Source organism: Phalaenopsis equestris, unplaced genomic scaffold (genome assembly GCF_001263595.1).
Source record: "Phalaenopsis equestris unplaced genomic scaffold, ASM126359v1 Scaffold000235, whole genome shotgun sequence".
Classification (NCBI taxonomy): domain Eukaryota; kingdom Viridiplantae; phylum Streptophyta; class Magnoliopsida; order Asparagales; family Orchidaceae; genus Phalaenopsis; species Phalaenopsis equestris.
The window spans coordinates 293,536-301,927 of record NW_018164677.1 but is presented as its reverse complement, the minus strand read 5'-3'; positions in this window follow the sequence as shown (position 1 = coordinate 301,927).

The following is an 8,392-nucleotide window of genomic DNA, read 5'->3' as shown; positions in this document are numbered from 1 at the left end:
GAGATTGTATAGTTTATGGAGATTCTCCATATTTTAACAGTATCTTTCCATTTTTTTTGGTGAAAAGCTTATTACACTTAATTATTCCGCTGCAGTAAATTTATCGGTTAATGCAATTTTATTCCATTTATGAACAGCCTTTTATGATGGTCATCTCAGTATCTAATGATGAAATTGGCATTAGCATTCTCGCTTTGATTTTATTTGGCTGAAGGTTCTGTTCTAACTTAATTTAGCTGTTTTAAACATCAAAGTTTTCCTCTATTTGTTTGGTTGTATGCCTAATTATCTATATGATATGTAACGTACATGCATAAGTAATGTTTTGGTTTTGGGAATGAACTTTTGATGCTGCCTTTGGGGGCGTTTTGGGCAGCTTATTTGTGCGTTCCGCTTTTGAAAACATCGAACGCCTGTTTGTTTCGAGCGTTGGCTCGACGATCCCCCAACGCGCGATGGATATTTTTAAGGGGTCGCGGCCGCGGGATCGACCCCGTGTCCCGCGTTCCTTCGGAGCTTATTACTGCCAAGCCCCTCCCTTCGCCAATCTCAGCCTCATTTGCGGGCTCCAAAGCTTTCGGACTGATGTTCCACATTAGGTAAGTAACGAAGTCCATTTTATCTTTTGGATTTTGGTTCCTTCAAGCTACGATTGTCTTCGCTGCTGCAGCAATTGTCTTATCTCTATCGCTATTTCAGTATTTCCTACAACTGCGATTGATTTCATTTTTCTGATAACCACACACCCCACAGAAATGTCACTGCTCATTTATCAAATTTGTGTGAATCTAACAGGAAAAGAATCCTAATCCAGTAATTTACATTGTAGAACAATAGATCAAAGAATTTGTTTCTTTTCTATCAATTAGTATTCTGAACTCAGCAAAATCAGCTCCACATTAGCTATAGGAATGTATTTTTGGGAAATGTTTTACATGGATTCCTCTGTCTTTTTTTTCATCGCTGCTGCCTCTCCTACATCATTAAAGATAAAACTTGTACCTAGGACGAGCTGACAGGTACTCCTATAGTCACGGGTCATAACTGATTTTCTCAAAGAATTTTGTCGCCATTTTCAGAATTCATAAGGCAGAGTTTCAGAGTGTCATATCCCATGTCTTCCTTCATGGAAGATGGAGTCAAAATTTTCGACCTGTGGCAGAGTGAAATTAGCCCCTGAGTGAGTTTGGGTGGAAAATGATCCAGGTTAATCAATTGGAATTCCCAACACATCATTGATGCATTTTTTTCTGACAACAGAATTTAAAGCATAAAATCTCACATCCAAGCCAGAATTTCTCCAAAGTATTTAATTTTTGGGGCATTCACATACTTACCACCTAATTCCTATGTATTTACATACTTAACAACTAAAATTTACTTTTCACATTTATAGCACCCAAATCTTACACATCACATCAAAATACCACCATTTTAATTTTTAAAAGGTGAAATAAACAATCTCATTCATGGAAAAGGTGAACTACACCTTTTCATACATAAGTAAGTTTGCATATATGTTAAAATTGAAGTTTAGGTGTTGGATATGTAAATACATCAGAATTGATAAAGATGATTTAGTTCAAATGCTCATTGCATTGGGTTTATTTTACCAAACTGGATATTTTATTTTGAAATTTTTTCATTCATGATTTTGAGGATGATGATGAAATTAGTTTTGGGTGTTTCGAAGGCTATGATTAGATTGCTGATGAATTTTGTTTATGGGAGTGCTTCTGTTTTTATTTTTTTTTATAATTATTATGTTTGGAGAAGTTAATATACTTTTATTCGAAGAGAATATTTGTTTATTTCGTATTATCTATATAATTTGTGGCTTGTATGCTACTGATACGTTGAGCATTGCTCTTTTTCATGAATTGAACACAAAGTGATTCACTTGGTATAAGTTTGATCCAATGTTTCATAAAATTAATCTTGCTTGTCTCGGATAAGGTTCAGAAACCTAGACCTCAAAATTTGATTTTCATAAGTATTTCCAACTAGACCAATGTCTTTTGCCCTCCGTAATTTGCTGCAAGCATTGATTGAATAAACTTTATAGTTTTATCTGATTATACTTATGCATTCTTAGCACTGTCTTGGAATATGATGTTTTAGAGTTAATAATAACCATTCCTCAGTAAATGAAGTTTACTTTTCATGATAACCATTGGTACAATTTTTAATTTTTTTCTGAAATTTGTAAAAAAACTTATTGAATTGCTTTGCTTTCCTTTTCCCTCCATATATAAACGCTCCCAAGTATTTGAGAGGTACCTCAGCTTCCATAAAACTCCTAAAGGAGTATATACATCTTCTTTTTTGTATTGGTGCCTTCCTTCCCACTATAAATTAACATTCAAATTTATTGAATTTCATAATAAATGTAATTCCTACACTAATTAGTTTCATTTAAATTTCTAATCCATTTTAGGAAGAATTACATGCATTCCGCTCAATTACTTTGTGTTCTACATATCTAACAACCAAACTTGGTAGTCTTGTACAGGGCAGGGTGGGGTTATTTCACAACCGTAGTAGTTATAAAATTTTAATTTGTACTGATCCAAACACACAAACTAAACTGTTAAACAACTTATTCAGAATAGGGGCAGAATGAACATTTATCCAGAAACAACTGTAAATCAGTTATTTTCTAAACACACAAACCAAATAGCCAACCAACTTATCAGGATAAGTTGTTTATCAACAGATTATCATGATAAATTGCTTATTTGGATAAGTTGCAGCTGCCCCAAACAGACCCTTATTCTCATCCAAATTATTTTCAAATTCATATTACCGTGTATAATACATAAGAAAATAGTTGAAATTTATAGTAAGATTTGCGTGCATATCACACAATTCCTATGTAATCATACATCTAACTCCTAAAATAGAATTTTTACAAGTATGCCGCCTTATCCATATGCATTAAATGGTGCATTTCACTTTTAAAAGAGTTAGAAAGTGATTTTTTATGTGACATGAAAATTTAGGGTGTTATAAATGTAAAAATTAAAGGTGTTAGATGTGTAAATACATAGGAATTTGGTGGTATGTATGTAAATGCCCCATATTTGGAGCATGGGTTACCTGATCCAGTGAATTCCTGAGCTTACCCTCCATCTCAATCATTTTTCCCATGTTACAAATGTGACCATCCGCCACTACAAGTTCACAGTTCATCTATGAAAGAGAATGTGAATGCATGATGAGAAGAACGCAAATGAAAATCTTGTAATTATGAAGACACGTTATCAGACTATGATAAAAAAATAAAAAGTGAAACAGTTCTTCTAAATTAAATTCTTTTCTCATCAACAAAAAAATATTTAACCGCTCCAATTCATCAGACACGCTCAACAGATTAACTTGGATTATCGAAAACAGGCTCATAGACTTTCTAATCTGACTATTTTACAAGCTACAAAGTGTAATGTAGGCTATAGAATCACTAATAAACCAATCAGTTATTTATTGCCTAAAAACATAAACACTAACATATCTTCAAGCATGCCCCTGCACAAAAAAAGAAATGATAAAAAATGAAATAAAAAATGAAAAATAAATAAATAATGACAAGGAAGATTTATATATATAACACTCTATTCCTAATAAAAAAATAGGATCCTTTACATATCGACCACCCAATTCCTATGTATTAACATATCATTCATCCAAACTTCAATTTTTGCCTACAGGCCCCCAAATTCTTATGTATCCGGGATAAATTGGGTGGTCTGTAGGTAAAAATTAAAGTTTAGGCGTTTTGTGTGTTAACACGGAGGAATTGAGTGGTAGGAATGTAAATCTCTCTAAAAAATAAGGTTTAGATATGTAAATATATAAGAATTGGGTTGAATATACGAAATGCCTCTAAATACAAAATATGACACTAAAAGCTAGTTTGGAAAGTAGAGAAGATTAAAAACCTGTCTTCTGATTGAACCAGACAAGTTAAAAGTGCCAAATGGTTTGTCTTCTGTAGTCATTGAAAGCATAATTGTGCTTGTCAAGCAGTAATGAGCCTTTTCATCTTCTTCTGTTCTGACCTGATTTAACAGTTTGAAAATTAAGATTGAAGCATGAGGATAATGCCTAAGAATGTGAAATGTTTACTTGTGTACCTGGACAACATGGATTGCCCCCCAGGAACCCTCCTGGAGATGCCCTCTTTTCCAACCCCACTCTTTGAACCATCTTTTTGTGAAAATTTAAATAAAGAGGAAAAACTTGTAAATAAAAATATATAAATAAAATTTTAAAAAAGTTATTATTAGATCAGCAGTGTCAGATATAGCTAGTATACTAATGAGAATTAATCTGAAATTCCATTAATTTGACATGAAATTAACCTGAATAACTATTTTACCTTATGTTATACATGTCAGGTTAGGTTCGACAAGTTGAGGATGGGTCAAGATCGGGTTGAACTTTCTCACCCATTTAATATTTTGGTTGAGTTCGGGTCAAACAATTTGGGATCGAGTCAATTTTGAGCCAGACCCAAACACATACAATGAACCTGATTTGATACCCCTACAAATTACTTTCCTCATATGAAGTCTGGATTGCCCGAGTCATATGGGAAATTTACATACATGACACAATTCTCATTTATTACATTTCACACCTAAACCTTAAATTTTATATACATGTCATCTTATGTATGCATGGAATATTGTATATCGCTTTTTAAAAGCAAAATTGGTGGTGTTTTCATGGGAGATAAAGGATTTGGGTAGTGTAAATGTAAAAGAGTAAAAGCTTGTATTATATTGGTTAATATGTGAGAATTTGTGCGTGTGTGATTAGGCAATGATGATTATATTCATCGTAGTTCTTTTGAAATCCCTATTTATTTCTTGCAATAGCGATGGCGTGGCTTGGATGGCCTATGCTTCCATAGGTAATCTCTGCATCCGTGTGTCCTTGGTTGAGAACTTGCGGGTATAAGCTTTCTGATTGAACTAAGGCGAATCTTAATTTGGGACTCAGCATGCGTCCTTGGTTGAGAACTTGTGGGTATAAGCTTTCTGATTGAACTAAGGCGAATCTTAATTTGGGACTCAGCTTTTCCTTTCTACTTTAATACAACTTAAAAGATAGAGTGGCATGCTCTTACTCTTTTCTTTATGGCCAATGATATTTTATAGTGATTCAGATATATTGATGCTTTTCTTTTTGTTCATATTGTTATGATGGAATTGAGCAACTAGGATAGGATGACTCCTGTATCTTTAGGCAGTCGCTGCATCACTCCTTTAATGGGTGGATCTTCTTCGAGGTGGAATGGACCGAATCTTTGCTTTTGGCTTCTCATTGTCTTTCCATTTTTTTTTTGTGTTTGTTTGGGTTAACTCTGTCCAGCATTTATTATGATTATTTCTCTTTCCTGACGTTTTGAATGATAGCCAGTATTTTCTGCCTTATTTTTGTAACGCATTTTTATTTTATTTTTTTCTGATTCTTGAGAGGGAAATGAGAATATGGGCTGTTTCATTGCAGACTTCAGCTTAAATACTTGCAAACGGCAAAAAGGACATCTTTAATTCCTACATGATTTAGGCTAAACCCTGCTCAATTCCTGCCACCAAACACCCCCGTAGGATGCAGAATTACTTATGTATTTACACAGAAAAATAGACAACCTCTTAAGAGAAAAGGTTAGAAAAGAAAGGGGGAGTTGGAGGGCTCAGATTCATCACCATTCCACATCAAAGCAGATCCGCTGATCCGCAATTCAGCGTTAACCTGCAAAAGCAGTGACTTCCCTCGTATGGCCGTGCTATCCAGGCTGTTTAACACTAACCCCTAAAATTTTTTTTTTTTTTTTTTTTTTTTTTTTTGTGACATGGAACATCTTGGTGATATAAATGTAAAAGGCAAATTTTACGAGTCTTTTGGGGAGGCAACAGGATTTAACACCGAAATCCTAATGATGCAGTTGAGATTAGAGCTAGCCGGGAAAGCTCTTCTATGTGCATAGCATCTTTCTTGTGCCTTTTATTTATTTATTTATTTATTTTTTTAACTATTTGTTTTACCTTCAAACGGGAAACCATATCTATGTTCTATGATTTCTATGAGAAGCATATTTAAAATAGTTATAGCTTCAATGTGGATAATGTTTGGAGTCTTTATGGCTTATCGGTTGTGGTGTGCGTTGCAAGATGTTTTAATTGGAAGGATTCACATACATACCATTTCAAATCCTCGAGTATTTACATGTCTAACCCTGTGCTTTAATTTCTTTACATTTGCATCCTTATACTCATGCACGAGAAGTCATATTGTTAATCTTTTGATATGTTTTGAGAGACTTGAGTGTTATAAATATGAGTTTAGGTGTTAGCCATGTAAATATATAAGAGTTGTGTGATATACATATTCTGTTAATGTTTTCGATAGAGGGGAATTCAGTTGTGAAAAAATTGAAAATTCCATACTTTGGTTGGTGGAAATGTGAAAAGCAAAGTTTATGTGTTGTGTTAATATATAAGCGTAAGGAGGCTTGTCCGCTTTGATTAAGAATTGTTGGATGTTAGTTATGAAATCGTCTTTTCTCTGTTATCATTTCAATGATCCTTGCTTGGCCTTAATACTTTTTTTTTTCTAGAAACATTTACATGCATATCACTATATAAAACATAGAGATAATTCATAGCAGCTATATTCCAAATAAAGGCGAAGGCATGAGGATGGCTCGGGGCGTTAATTATCAAGCAACCCATGTGGCAATTATTGAGATGGACGAATTCTACTTGGGAGATTTACATACATACCATTTAATTCCTATGTATTTATATACTTAAGAGCTAAACCTCATTTTTCTTGTTAACGTTTATACAGCTCAAATCCTCTTGAGCTGCGGGATTGGAATGAATATTTGCTTCCTTTGTGACGCTTGGGGGTGACGATCAGGTATGAGCTTCTTTTCCATTAAGCTCTGATGATATTATAAGCTCATAAAAGATAAGTTTTCATTTGATGACTATTTGAATCTTACTTAAAATAATTACAGATTCAAAAGTAGTATAGTGTTTGGATTCTTTTGTTTCATAATGTTTAAGTAATCCTATGATTTTGTTGAAGTCAATTTTCAACTACATGAGACATATGGATTGAGTTGTTTAGCGGACTGATTTAATTAGCAACTTTATAGCCTGCTGGAGTTTACCTTCGGAGATATCGCGTACATGAATTGAGCTCTTTGTAGTGGGTCGATTTAATTGTTATCTTTGTCTGCATGCTAAGGTTAACTTTCGGCTGTAATAAATGCATGAATTGAAACTCTTGAAATGTGCTGATTTAATTATCATTCTTGGATTTTCATGAAATCGGCTTTTGGTTGCATGAAATGTATTGGTGGAAATCTGTAGAGAGTACTGATACAAGTTTTATTATATGTTATACAAAGGTGAGATGGTAAGCATGCACAAATTGAGGTCGGATGCATCTAAATCTCTCATGTAATATGAACATACTCTCACTTTGCATTCTTTCTCTCTTTATAAATATATATATATATATATATGAGCAAAGCTTTTTTTTAATCGTCAAGGCATTTACATACCCTTAAATCACATACGAATTCTAAAACGTAGTTACAGACATGCTTCTCAACCTCTACATATATTTGCATACTTAAGGATTGAATCCTGTGACACGTTTTGAGGTCGACTTAAATTATAAATTGAATACTACTCCTTTTCTTCTCTTCCTATGATTGGACATTTATATGGATTATCGAGCGAGGCTATAAGTTGGATGGTTTTGGGCTAATAGGCGATGATCCAAAAATTATTCTCAGCTTTTCTTTATAGCTGAAATCTTTTAATCAATAATCAATTAAAGACGCCCTTTTCACCCTTTGAGTCGTTGGTAATTCTATCCCCGCCCTTATGAAATTTGTGAACTAACAACAAATGCTACATTTTTGAAAGTTCAGATACTACATACAGATACTCCACTTTTAAAAGTTCAGATACTACTTACAGGTTCACTCACCGATTAAGTGGCAGGGATTAGAATTTCCCGATTCTAGAATGATTTGTTGGTGACTTTTAATTGATAATGATATATATAGACTTTGTCGCTTTGGTTACCTTTGGGATTATCGAGAATAGAAAGTTTACAGTTGAGCCTATCCCCAAATTGAATTCTTCTTTCCCCACTTTGATTTTCATATGCTTACTACTTATTCTTTTATACTAAAATTTATTTGTTAATATCTATACACTTGTAATATGCTAATTGATATTTGCTTTGAAGCATTAACAGAATCAGCCAGGTACACAGCTATTTGCTTTGTAATAGCTCAACTAGTCTTTTATAATAGCTCAACTAGACTTGTTTTTTGTATTTTTGAAGAACTTTAATGTTC